The 12,994-nt window shown below is 35.1% G+C and overlaps 1 long non-coding RNA gene across 3 annotated transcripts in view; it reads left to right on the forward strand.

The window, feature by feature from the left end:
* LOC106781365 (uncharacterized) overlaps nt 1–12,994 on the forward strand; it is a 105,516-nt gene that overhangs the window by 38,431 nt on the left and 54,091 nt on the right. The window contains exon 7 of one of the 3 annotated variants that reach the window (XR_011435053.1): nt 8,591–8,639. The exons of the other annotated variants lie outside the window; for them this stretch is intronic. This is a non-coding gene — a long non-coding RNA (uncharacterized lncRNA). The remainder of the gene's footprint in view (nt 1–8,590; nt 8,640–12,994) is intronic. 3 annotated transcript variants of the gene reach the window in all.

Consider the following 12,994-nt stretch of genomic DNA (forward strand, 5'->3'; position numbering starts at 1 on the left):
TCCCAGTTTAGTAAATCTGTCTCCATCCCCCTTGCCTCGACTCTAGTTCAAGTGTCCTTTGTTTCTCCCGCCCAAAGTGGCTTCCTACTGGTCTCCCTGTTTCCATCTTACCTCCTTTCAGCATATCCATACAATAGAATGATCTTTTAAAAACACAGAATCAGATAATAACACACTCCTGCCTAAAACCATTCCTTGCACTTGGAATACAAACCTAATTAATTGCCATTGCCTAAAATGCCCTTTCATGATCTGTCCTCTGCTTATCCCTCTGTCCTATATTTTTAAATAATATATTTATTGAGATATAATTGACATACCATAAAATTCACCTTTTTAATTGTACAATTCAGTGGGTTTTTTTAAAGTATTATTCACAGAGCTGTGCAACCATCATCATTATCCAATTTTAGAACATTTTCATAACTGCAAAAAAATCTAATAAAACAACAACCCTGTATCCATTCACAGTCACTTCCCATTTCTCTCTTCCCAGCCCCTAACAACCACTAATCTACTTTCTGTCTTTATAGATCTGCCTATTTTGGACATCCTATACAAATGGAATCACATAATACGTGGTTCTTTGGGACTGGCTTCTTTCATTGGGCATAATGTTTTTGAGGTTCATTCATATTGCAGCATGTGTTAGTACTTCATTCCTTTTTATGACTGAATAAAATTCCTCTGTATATATATACTACATTTTGTCTATCCTTTCATCCACTGGTGGACAATTAAATTGTTTCCACTTTTTGACTATTGTGAATAATTCTGCTATAAATAGGCACATACAAGTGTTTTTGTGGAAACAATTTTTCTTTTTGTTTTTTGTGAGCAAGATTGGCCCTGAGCTAACATTTGTGCCAATCTTCCTCCATTTTATGTAGGATGTTGCCACCTTGTGGCTTGATGAGGGGTGCTAGGTCTGCACATGGGATCTGAACCTGTGAACCCCAGGCCACCGAAGTGGAGCTTGTGAATTTAACCGCTATACCGCTGGACCTGACCCTAGAAAGACTTTTCAATTGTATGTTTTCAATTCTTTTGAGTAGATACCTAGGAGTAGAATTGCTAGGTCATATTTAACTTTTTGAAAAACTGCCAAATTGTTTTTCTCAGTGGCTATACCCTTTTACATTCCCGTCAGCAGTTTAAGAGAGTTCCAATTTCTCCACATCCTCATTAACAGTTGTTACGATCTGTATTTTTGATTATAGCAATTCTAGTGGGTGTGAAGTGGTATGTCATTGTGGTTTTGATTTGCATTTATCTAATGACTAGTAATGTTGAGGATATTTTCAGGTGTTTGTCAGTCATTTGTATGTCTTCTTTATAGAAATGTATATTCAAGTCCTTTGTACATTTATATATCAGGTTATTTATTTTTGCTATTCAATTGCGTGACTTCCTTATATATTTTGGATATTGGCCCCTTATCTCTTGTATGGTTTGTAAATATTTTCCCCTTTACCTTTTCACTCTGTTGGCTGTTTTCTTTGCTGTGCAGAAGTTTTTTTAGTTTGATGCAATCTCATCTGTTTAATTTTGCTTTTGTTGCCTGTGCTTCTGGTGTCATACCCCAAAATCATTGCTTCAATCAATGTCAAGAAGCTTTTTCCTTATGTTTTCTTCTAGCATTTTTACTGTTTCAGGTATTACATTTAAATCTTTAATCCATTTTGAGTTAATTTCTGTATATGGTATGAGGTAAGGGTACGCTTTTGTTATTCTGCAGTTGGATATCCTGTTTTCTCACCACCATTTATCAAAGAAACTATCCTTTTCCCAGTGTGTGTTCTTGGCACCCTTGTCAAAGATCAGCTGACTGTAGATATGTGGACTTACTAATGGATTATTCTGTTCCACTGGTTTATATGTCTGTTTTAATGCCAATATTATACTGTTTTGATTACTGTATCCTTGTAATATATTTTGAAATCAAGCAGTGTGTTGCGATCACCTTTGTTCTTGCTTAAAATTGCTTTGGCTATTCAGTCTTTTATGTTTCCATATGAATTTTAGAATTGTTTTTTTCTATTTCTGTAAAGAATGCCATTGGAATTTTGATAGAGATTGCATCAAATCTGTAGATTACTTTGTGTAGTATGGACATTTTAACAATATTAATTCTTCCAATCCACGAACATGGACTGTTTTTCCATTTATCTGTTTTCTTTAATTTTCTTCATCAATGTCTTTAAATTTTCAGTTTACAAATCATTTATCTCTTTAGTTAATTCCTAAGTATTTTATTATTTTGTTACTATTATAAATGGGATTGTTTTTCAGATTGTTTGTTGTTTGTATATAGAAATGCCACTGATTTTTCTATGTTGATTTTGTATCCTGCCTGAAATTTTACTGAATTCATTTATTAGTTCTAATGGGTTTTTGTTGAGTTTTTAGGGTTTTCTGTGCCACATTATTTGTTATATGATCATATCATATACAAACAGATATAATTTTACTTCCTCTATTCTGATTTGGATGCCTTTATTTCTTTTTTTTTCTTTGCTCTGGCTATGATTTCCAGTACTATATTGAACAGAAGTGGTGAGAGTAGGCATCCTCACTTATACCAGATTATAGAGGAAAAGCTTTCAGGTTTTTCCCATTGGTTATATTGTTAGCTCTGGGCTTTTAATATATGCCTTTATGGTGTTGAGGTAAATTCCTTCTATATTTATTCTGCTTAGAATTTTTATCATGAATGGATGTTTGAATTTTGTCCATTTTTTTTTTCTGCATCTGTTGAGATGATCATGTGGGTTTTATCTTTCATTTTCTTGATGTGGTGTATCACATTGATTGATTTGCATATGTTGAACCATACTTGCATCCCAGGGATGTATCTCACTTGGTCATGGTTTACAATCCTTTTAATGTACTATTAAATTGAGTTTCCTAGTAATTTGCTGAAGATTTTTGGATTTATGTTTATCAGGGATACTGGCCTGTAGTTTTCTTTTCTTCTGATGTTCTTGTTTGGCTTTTATATCAGGGTGATGCTGGCTTCATAAAATGAGTTCATAGGTCTTCTATTTTTCGCAAGAATTTAAGAAGGATTGGTAGTAATTCTTCTTATGAATGTTTGATAGAATTTCTCTGTGAAGCCATCTAGTCCTAGGCTTTTCTTGATTGGCATGTTGCTGATTACTGCTTCAGTCTCCTTATTTGTTATTATTCTGTTCAGGTTTTCTATTTGTTCTTGATTCAATTTTGGTAGGTTGTATGATTCTAAGAGTTTACTCATTTCTTCTAAATTGTCCAATTTGTTGGCATATAAATTTTTTTTGGATTTCCAGCTTCTCTTTATTTATCTATTTATTTTTTATTGCAGTAACATTGGATTATAACACTATATAGCTTTCAGATGTACATCTTAATATATTTTGAATTCTGTGTAGATTATATCATGTTCACCACCCAAAAACTAATTATAGTCCATTAACTCACATGTCAGCCTAATCACCCCTTTTGTCCTCCCCCCTTCCCCCTTCCCCTATGGGAACCACCAATCCAATCTCTGTTGCTATGTGTTTGTTTGTCGTTGTTTTTATCTTCTGCTTATGAGTGAGATCATATGGTATTTGACTTTCTCCCCCTGACTTTTTTCACTTGTCATAATACCCTCAAGATCCAACCATGTTGTCACAAATGGCTGAAATTCATCATTTCTTATGGCTGAGTAGTATTCCATTATGTATATATACCACATCTTCTTTATCCATTCGTCCCTTGATGGGCACCTAGGTTGCTTCCAAGTCTTGGCTACATATAATGCTACAATGAACATAGGGGTGCATGTATCTTTCTGCATTTGTGTTTTCAAGTTCTTTGGATAAATACCCAGCAGTGGAATAGCTGGATCATATGGTAGATCTATTCTTAATTTTCTGAGGATATTCCATACTGCTTTCCATAGTGGCTGCACCAGTTTGCACTGCCACCAGCAGTGTACAAGGGTTCCCTTCTCTCCACATCCTCTCCAACACTGGTTTCCTGTCTTATTAATTATAGCCATTCTGACCTGAGTGAGGTGATATCTCATTGTAGTTTTGATTTGCGTTTCCCTGATAGCTAATGATGTTGAGTATCATTTCATATGCCTTTTGGCCATCCATATATCTTCTTTGGAGAACTCTATGTTCAGATCTTTTGCCCGTGTTGTAATCGGGTTTTTGTTTTTTTGTTGTTGAGATGTATGAGTTCTTTGTATATTTTGGATATTAACCCCTTATCTGATATATGGTTTGCAAATATCTTCTCCCAATTGTTATGTTGACATTTCGTTTTGTTGATGGTTTCCTTTGCTGTGCAGAAGCTTTTTAGTTTGATGTAGTCCCATTTGTTCACTTTTTCTTTTGTTTCCCTTGCCCGGTCAGACATGGTACTTGAAAATATGCTGCTAAGACCGATGTCAAAGAGCGTACTGTCTATGTTTTCTTCTAGAAGTTTCATGGTTGAGGGTCTTACATTCAAGTCTTTAATCCATTTTGAGTTGCTTTTTGTGTATGGTGTAAGATAATGGTCTACTTTCATTCTTTCTCATGTGGCTGTGCAGTTTTCCCAACACCATTTTTTGAGGAGACTCTCCTTTCTCCAGCATATGTTCTTGGCTCCCTTGTCGAATATTATCTGTCCATGAATGTGTGAGTTTATTTCTGGGCTCTCAATTCTGTTCCATTTATCTGTGTGTCTGTTTTTGTGCCAGTATCATGCTGTTTTGGTTACCATGGCTTTGTAGTATATTTTGAAATCAGGGAGTGTGATACCACGAGCTTTGTTCTTTTCTTCTCAGGAATCGTTTGGCTATTTGGGGTCTTTTGTTGTTCCATATAAATTCTGGATTCTTTGTTCTATTTCTGTGAAAAATGTCGTTGGAACTTTGATAGGGATTGCATTGAATCTAAGATTGCTTTAGGAAGTATGGACATTTTAACTATGTTAATTCTTCCAATCCAAGAGCACAGAATATCTTTCCATTTCTTTGTGTTTTCTTTGATTTCTTTCAACAACGTTTTATAGTTTTCGGTGTACAGATCTTTCATTTGTTAGGTTAAGTTTATTCCTAGGTATTTTATCCTTTTTGTTGCAGTTGTAAATGGGATTATATTCTTAGTTTCTCTTTCTGCTACTTCGTTGTTAGTATATAGAAATGCAACTGATTTTTGTATGTTGAATTTGTATCCTACAACTTGACTGTGTTCATTTATTATTTCTAAAAGTTTTTTAGTGGATTATCTAGGGTTTTCTATATATAAAATAATGACGTCTGCAAAGAGTGACAGTTTCACTTCTTCTTTTCCAAAATGGATCCCTTTTATTCTTTTTCTTGCCTGATTCCTCTGGCTAAGACTTCCAATACTATGTTAAGTAAGAGTGTGACAGTGGGCATCCTTGTCTGGTTCCCGTTCTTCAAGGGATAGTCTTCAGTTTTTCTCCATTGAGAATGATATTTGCTGTGGGTTTGTCACATATCACCTTTATCATGTTGAGGTGTTTTCCTTCTACACCAATTTTATTCAGAGATTTCAACATAAATGGATGCTGTATCTTGTCAAATGCTTTCTTTGCATCTATTCAGATGATCATGTGATTTTTATTCTTCATTTTGTTAATGTAGTATGTTGATAGATTTGTGGATGTTTAAGCATCCCTGGAATGAAATCCACTTTATCATGATATATGATCTGTTTACTGTATTGTTGTATTCGATTTTCTAGTATTTTGTTGAGGATTTTTGCATCGATGTTCATCAGTGATATCGGCCTGTAATTTTCTGTTTTTGTGTTGTCCTTGTCTGGTTTTGGTATCAGGATAATGTTGGCTTCATAGAATGAGTTAGGAACTTCCCCATCTCTTCAATTTTTTGGAAGAGTTTGAGAAGGACAGGTATTAAGTCTTCTTTGAATATTTGGTAGACTTCACTGGGAAAGCCATCTGGTCCTGGACTTTTATTTTTTGGGAGATTTTTGTTTGATGTTTTGATCTCCTTACTGGTGATTGGTCTATTCAAATTCCCTACTTCTTCTTGGGCCAGTTTTGGAAGGTTGTAGGTTTCTAAGAATTTATCCGTTTCTTCTAGATTATCCAATTTGTTGGAGTATAGCTTTTCATAATATTCTCTTATTATCTTTTGTATTTCTGGGGTGTCTGTTCTAATTTCTCCTCTTTCATTCCTGATTTTGTTTATTTGAGCCTTCTCTCTTTTTTTTTGGTGTGTCTAGCTAAGCGTTTGTCAATTTTGTTTATCTTTTCAAAGAACAATGTCTTGGTTTCATTAATTTTTTCTATTGTATTTTTAGTCTCTATTTCATTTATTTCTGCTCTGATTTTTATTATTTCCTTTCTTCTGCTGATTTTGGGCTTTGTTTGTTCTTCTTTTTCCAGTACCTTCAGATGTGCTGTTAGATTATTCATTTGAGATTTGTCTTGTTTGTTGAGGTAGGCCTGAATTGCTATAAACTTCTCTCTTAGAACCACTATTCCTGTATCTCATAGATTTTGGTGTGTCTTATTTTCATTTACATATTTATCCAGGAATTTTTTGCTTTCTCCTTTGATTTCCTCATTGACCCAATTGTTGTTCAGTAGCATTTTGTTTAATCTCCACATTTTTGTGGCTTTTATGATGTTCTTCCTGTAGTTCATTTCTAGTTTCATACCTTTGTTGTCAGAAAAGATGCATGGTATTATTTCGATCTTCTTAAATTTATTGAGACTTGTTTTGTGGCCTAATACGTGATCACTTCTGGTGAATGTTCCATGTTCATTTGAAAACAACATGTATTCTGTGGTTTTTGGATGGAAAGTTCTATATATATCTACTAAGAACACCTGGTCAAATGTGTCATTTACAGCCAGTGTTTCCTTATTCATCTTCTCTTTGGATGATCTATCTATTGATGTAAGTGGAGTGTTAAAGTCTCCTACTATTATTGTGTTACTGTCTATTTCTCCTTTTATGTCTGTTAATAATGCTTTATATATTTAGGTGCTCCTATGTTGGGTGCATAGATATTTACAAGTGTTTTATCTTCTTGCTGGAGTGTTCCCTTTATCATTATGTAGTGCCCTTCTTTGTTTCTTGTTACAGTTTTTGTTTTAAAGTCTATTTTGTCTCATATAAGTACTGCTACCCCCACTTTCTTTCCTTTGCCATTTTCATGGAATATCTTTTTCCATCCTTTCACTTTCAGTTTGTGAGTGTCTTTAGGTCAGAAGTGTGTCTCTTGTATGCAACATATACATGCGTCTTGGTTTTTTAATCAATTGGTGACCCTATGCCTTTACGTTGGAGCATTTAGTCCATTGACATTTAACGTAGCTATTGATAAATATGTGTTTATTGCCATTTTGTTACTTTTTTCCTGGGTGTTTTAGTAGTTCTCTGTTCCTTTCTTTTTCTCTTGCTCTCTTCCCTTGTGGTTTGATGGCTATCTTTAGTAATATGTTTGATTTCTTTTGTCTTACTTATTTGCTTACTTATTATAGGTTTCTGATTTGTGATTACCATGAGGATCCTATATAATATTCTATGTGTATAGCAGTCTATATTGAGTTGATAGACTCTTTAGCTTGACCTCTTTCTAAAAGCTCTACTTTTTCACTCCCCTCCTTCTAGATTGTGTGTTTTTGAAGTCATATCTAATATCCTGTTTTGTGTGTGTCTATCTATTACCCTCTTATCATTGAAATATGCAATTTTAGTACTTTTGTCTTTTAACCTTCATATTATCTTCACTGGTGGTTGCTCTGCCACCTTTACTATACTTTTACGTTTACCAGTGATTTCATTGCCTGTTTTTTTTTTTGGGGGGGGGCGGTTGATAATTTTTTTATCTCTATTTGTGGTCATTATTTTCCCCCTTAAATAATTCCCTTTAGCATTTCTTGTAGAACTGGTTTCTTGGTGATAAACTCCTTTAATTTTGGCTTTTCTGGGAAGCTCTTTATAACTCCTTCCATTCTGAATGACAGCTTTGATTGATAGAGTATTCTTGGCTGTAGGTTTTTTCCTTTTAGCACTTTAAATATGTTAAGCCATTCTCTTCCCACCTGTAGGGTTTTTCGCTGAGAAGTCTGCTGATAGCCTTATGGGTTTTCCTTTGTATGTCATTTGTTGCCTTTCTCTTGGCACTTTTAGGATTCTCTATCTTTAGTTTTGGACATTTTAATTACAATGTGTCTTGATGTGGGTCTCTTTGGGCTTACCTTTTTGAAGTTCTCTATGCTTCCTGTACTTGGATGTCTGTTTCCTTCCTTAGGTTAGGAAAATTTTCAGCTCTTATTTCTTCAAATAGATTTTCTGCCCCTTTGTCTCTCTCTTCTCCTTCTGGTACACCTATAATATGAATGTTAGTGCCCTTGATATTGTCCCAGAATTCCCTTAGACTGTTCTCATTCTGCCTAATTCTTTTTTCTTTTTTCTGTTCAGCTTGGGTGATTTCTTATAATCTTTTGTCTAGCTTGCTGATCCTATCTTCTGTATCATCTACTATGCTGTTGAGTCCCTCTAGTAAATTTTTCATTTCCAGTATTATGTTCTTCATTTTGGATTGTTTTTTTTTTTTATATTTTCCAGTTCTTTGTTGATGAGCTCACTGTGTTCACCCAGTCCTCTTCAAATATCTGTGAGTATCCTTATGAGTTTTTGTTTGAACTCTTTTGTCAGGTAGGTTGCTTATTTCTGTTTCATTTAGTCCTTTTTCTGGGGTTTTGTCCTTCTCCCCTGTTTTGAATGTATTCTTTTGTCTCTTCATTATGCCTCTTTCTCTGTGCTTACATCTATGTATTAGGTGAGTTGGTTATGTCTCCTGATCTTGGAGAAGGGTCCTTATGTAAGAGATTCCTTTTGAGGGCCAGCAGTGTGCTTCTCTCTTGTCACGAGTCCAAATGATTTAGGAGTGACCCCTTTGTGGGCTACTTGCGTCCTTCTGCTGTGGCAGGGTTGCTCTTAATGCAGGTACTCAGGGAGTCTAGTCTTTTCTTCCTTGGCCAGCTGATTGTAAATCTGGTTTGGAGAGTCTTCACCACCATTGGCAACAGGTCCAGCAAAACATTCCTATTGCACTTTTTCTGTTAATTGGGTAGGAACCCAGTGTAGCTGATTGCTAGGCTCAGGTGCTTTCAGTTTCTATAGGCCTCAGGCCTACAAGGCTGTTGTCAGTTCTCTTAGGAGTGTAGCTGAGTGGGGCTGGCCCTATGCATGGGAGCACTCAATTGTTTCAGGCTTTGGAAGGTGGGGCTGATCATTTTTATGGCTATTTGTGAAGCACATGTCTTCTGCCACTGATAAGCCTCATTCCCCACAGGATAACACACATCTTCAACACAGTCCTGGTCTGTGCAACCCCCTGGAGCATACCCTGATGCCCCACTGCAGAAGCTCCCACCTCTCCACCAATGCCCCCACAGTTCACCTGATCCTCACACAGGCTCTGCCCCACAGAGATGGACACATTCACCTGCCTGTAGAGGATCAAGGCACCCCGTCAATGCAGGCTGACAATTAGCCTGAGGACTTGCTGTTGGGTGGGGACATTCTGTAGTGTGGGCTGCCTGCGCTGGCCAAACTAGATTAAATCTGCACTCTAGTGGGTGTGGCAGACCCCTGGGCTAACAGGCTAGTGGAAGAACTTCACTGGCGTCCGCCTGTCTGTGTCAACACACCTGGACTAGGTGACAACAATGGCCAACACCAATGTCTCAGTCTCCAGAGAGGACTCTCCTCTCACCAAGATGCACCCAGAGCCCACCAGGTGAGTCTCTTTTCACCAAAGGACTGTCAGCCTTCTTTCTGGTAATTTTAGGTTACTGAGATGGGTGAGTTTTGTGCATGAGCTGTTTAAGACCCCGGGTCTTTTCAGCTTTCATCGATAGCTTTTTTGGGGGTATTCCCCACTGCAGTTAATAGCCAGCAAAAGCAGATAGTAAGACCCTAGTCTCAGTTGTTCTGAGTAGGAATGATGCTTATAGCAACATTGAGCTCCCACTCAGGACCTCAATTCTCCAGGCAGGACTGTGTACCTTAGGGTGGCTCCCACTTGGCTGGCTGAGAAACTCGATTGCTCCTGAAGGTGACGTTTTTTCTCTCCAGAAGGAATTTCTGCCTCTTCTGCCTTAGTCAGGGCTGTCCCTTGTTGTGGGGGTTCTTTTTATCCTGTTTTCAGTTTTCCCTCCGGGGTAATTTTTCCAAAAATAGTTGTAGGCTGGTTGTGTTCATGGGAGAAGATGAGTTCAGATCCTGCCTATGCTGCCATCTTGATGAGATCCGTATAATTGTTCATAATAGCATCATTTGAATATTGTTATTTCTGAGGCATCCATATAATGTCTCCTCTTTCATTTCTGATTTTGTCTTCTCTTTTTATCTTAGTCTGCTTATTGATTTTGTTTAAAATCAAAACTGAACACTTAGTTTTGTTGTCTTTTTATATTGTCTCTCTATTCTTTATTTTATTTATTTCTGCTCACTGTGATCTTTTTATTACCTTTCTTCTGCTAATTTTGGTTTTAGTTTGTTCTTTTTCTAGTTCCTTGAGGCGTAAAGTCAAGTTATTTGAGATCTTTCTTCTTTTTTAATGTGGCTGATTATCACCTTGTTAGTACTGTTTTTGCTGTACTCCAAAGTTTTAGTACATTGTGTTTTCATTTTCATTTGTCTTGAGACATTTTTTAAATTCCCTGTAGATCTCCTTTGTGACTCAATGATTGTTCAAGAGTATGTTGGCTAGTTTTCATGTATCAGTGAACTTTACCATTTTATTATCATTGATTTCCTGTTTCATATCATTGTGGTCAGAAAAGATACTTGTAATGATTTCAATTTTCTTAAATTTTTTAAGATTTATTTTGTTACTTAACGTGTAACCTATCTTTGAGAAAGTTTTGTGTGCAACATACATATTTTCAATGTGCATTAAATTCAATCTATTTTTTATTTCGTAATGTGTGCTTTTGATGTTGTATCTAATAAACTATTACCTAATGCAAGGTCATGAATACATATACCTATGTATTCTTCTAAGTGTTTTATAGTTTTAGTCTTTTATTTAGGTCTATGAACTGTTTTAAGTTAATTATGGTTTGAAGTAGTAGTCCAACTTCATTCTTTTGCAAATAGCTATTCAGTTGTCCCACTACAGTTTGTTAGAAAGACTTTTTTCTCATCGAATTATGTTAGAAACCTTGTTGAAAATCAGTTGAATACAAGTATCAGCATTTATTTCTGGATTTTCTATTTTGTTCCACTGATCTATATATTTATTTTTGTGCTGGTACTATACTGTCTTGATTACTATAGAATTGTCGTAAGTTTACAAATCGAAAAGTGTGAGTCAACTTTTTTCTTCTTTTTCATGATTGTTTTGGCTATTCTTAGTCCCTTACATTTCCATGTAAATATTAGGATCAGCTTGTCAGTTTCTCCCAAAAAGCCATCTGGAATCTTGTTAGGGATTGTATTCATTCTGTAGATAAATTTGGAGAGTACTACTTTCTTAGCAATTTTAAGTCTTCGGATTCCTGACCATTATTTAGATCTTTCAACAATGTTTTATAGTTTTTAGTGTACATGTTTTATCTTTATTTTGTTGAACTTGTTCCTAAGCATTTTATTATTTTGATGCTATTGATAATGAAATACTTTTTCTTAATTTCATTTTTGGATCATTCATTACTAGGGTATCAAAATAAAATTTGTTTTTGTATATTGATCTTTTATCCTACAGTCTTGCTATACTCATTTATTAATGAGATTTTAAGCGCATTTCTCAGGATTTTATGTATCATGTATATGCAAATGTATAATTTATCTATACAAATGTATAATTCATTTATCTATACAAATGTATAATTCATTTATCTATGAACAGCGATAGCTTACTTCTTCTTTTTCAATCTAGATGACTTCTATTTTTTTTCCTAACCTAATTGTCTTGGCTAGACCATCCAGTACAGTGTTGAATATAAGTGGTAAAAGTAGATATCCTTGTCTTTTTCCTAATTTTAGGGAAAATATTCAGACATTCACCATGAATTATGACATAAACTATAGGATTTTCATAAATGCCCTTTATCAGGTTCAATAACTTTCCTTCTACTAATACTTGTTGAGTGTTTTTATCATGAAAGAGTTTTGGATTTTTTCATATACTTTTTCTGTATCTATTGACATGATCATATGGGTTTTGATAATTCTGTATTGATACGCTATACAAAACTTACTTTTTTTATTTTCAAAACTTTTAAAAACACCTGCATTGAGGTATAATTTATATAATTAAAGTGTGCAGTTTGATAAATTTGTTTCTTTGCTTTATTGAGGTATAATTGACATATAACACTGTGTAACTTTAAAGTGTAAAAAGTATTGATTTGATACATTTATATATTGCAGTGTACTTACTGCCATAATGTTAGCTTAACACTCCCATCATGTCACATAATTACTCTATTTTTTTGTGGTGAGAATATTTAAGATTTAGTCTCTTAGCAGCTTCCAATTATAAAACTATAGATGCCACGTTGTACATTAGATCCCCAGAACTTATTTACTTTATAACTGGAATTTTGTGCTGTTTGACCAACATCTCCCCATTTTCCCTGTCTTCTAGCCCTTGGTAATCATGACTGTAGTCTCTGTTTCTGTGAGTTTCTACTTTTTACACACATATCACATTTTTTTTATCCATACCTCCATTGACATTTAGGATGTTTCCATATCTTGACTATTGTGAATAATGCTGCAATGACTATGGAAGTGCATATATCTCTTCAAACTCTTGTTTTTATTTTCTTTGTATATATACCAAAAGTGGGATTGCTGGATCTTATGGTAGTTCTATATATAATTTTTATTTTGAGGAAGATTAGCTCTGAGCTAACATCTGTTTCCAATCCTCCTCTTTTTGCTGAGAAAGACTGGCCCTGAGCTAACATCCATGCCCATCTTCCTCTACTTTATATGTGGAATGCCTGCCACAGC

Source organism: Equus caballus, chromosome X, assembly GCF_041296265.1.
Source record: "Equus caballus isolate H_3958 breed thoroughbred chromosome X, TB-T2T, whole genome shotgun sequence".
Classification (NCBI taxonomy): Eukaryota; Metazoa; Chordata; class Mammalia; order Perissodactyla; family Equidae; genus Equus; species Equus caballus.